Source organism: Mastomys coucha, unplaced genomic scaffold, assembly GCF_008632895.1.
Source record: "Mastomys coucha isolate ucsf_1 unplaced genomic scaffold, UCSF_Mcou_1 pScaffold21, whole genome shotgun sequence".
NCBI classification, from domain to species: domain Eukaryota; kingdom Metazoa; phylum Chordata; class Mammalia; order Rodentia; family Muridae; genus Mastomys; species Mastomys coucha.
Window position 1 is genome coordinate 91,461,253 of NW_022196904.1, and position 1,105 is coordinate 91,462,357.

Here is a 1,105-nt window from a genome sequence, read left to right on the forward strand (position 1 = left end):
CGCTACATAAAATTGACAGTTCATTCATTTATAATTTGATTCTGTGGCATTTAGTTCATTTACACTGTTGTGTAAACTGTCATCCACACCATTTCCAGAACATTCAATCATTCCCAATAGAGACTCCACTCATAATTACTCTTATTTACATCTTTATGAATATGTATTCCAGAACCTCATACAGAGAATGCAGTATTTGTCCTTGAATGGCTTGCGTGATCTTTAGATTCATCACAGTGTAACACACTGTCCCTCCATATGTGTACACCATGCTGTATCCATCCTGTCATCTGTTAATGAAACTTGGTTGTTAACTCCTTTTAGATAGGGAGAATAATGGCTGCCGTGAACATTGGTCTACAAATATCTATTGGATTCTTGCTTTTAGGTTTGGTGGTTCTATACAGCAAAGAATTGCTGGACTATATAGTTCTGTGTTTGACTTTGAGGAACTTTATTGACAGCACCATTACATTTCTATAAAAGTACTAAAGACCTCACTCTGTCTTCATACCCTTAAACACTTGATTTTCATATTTTTGTTTGAGTGGAAATTTCCTGGTCTTGTAGATTGATTGGTTTCATTAAACTTGAGTTTTTGGCCATTTTTTCCTTTAATAATCACTCTTTTTTTTCCCTTATGAAACTCATGAGCCTCCTGCTTCACGTAATAGTGGCTGTGTATGGCCTTTTAGGTTGTCCCTTCTCCGTCTTCTGCTCCCTAGATTTAGTAATTTTGATTTTTTTATTTTTATTTTTATTTTTATTTTTATTTTTATTATTATTATTATTATTATTATTATTATTATTATTATTATTATTATTATTTGGTTTTTCGAGACAGGGTTTCTCTGTGTAGTCCTGGCTGTCCTGGAACTCACTCTGTAGACCAGGCTGGCCTCAAACTCAGAAATCCGCCTGCCTCTGCCTTCCAAGTGCTAGGATTAAAGGCATGCGCCACCACCGCCTGGCCCGTAATTTTGATTTTTCAATCCTTAAGTTTGTTGATTTTTGCTCAGGCCTGCTGCTTAGTTCCTCTAGTGAATATTTCAGTTAAGTTTATAGCTCCTGAATTTGATGTGTTTTCCTTTTCTTTTTTTTTTTT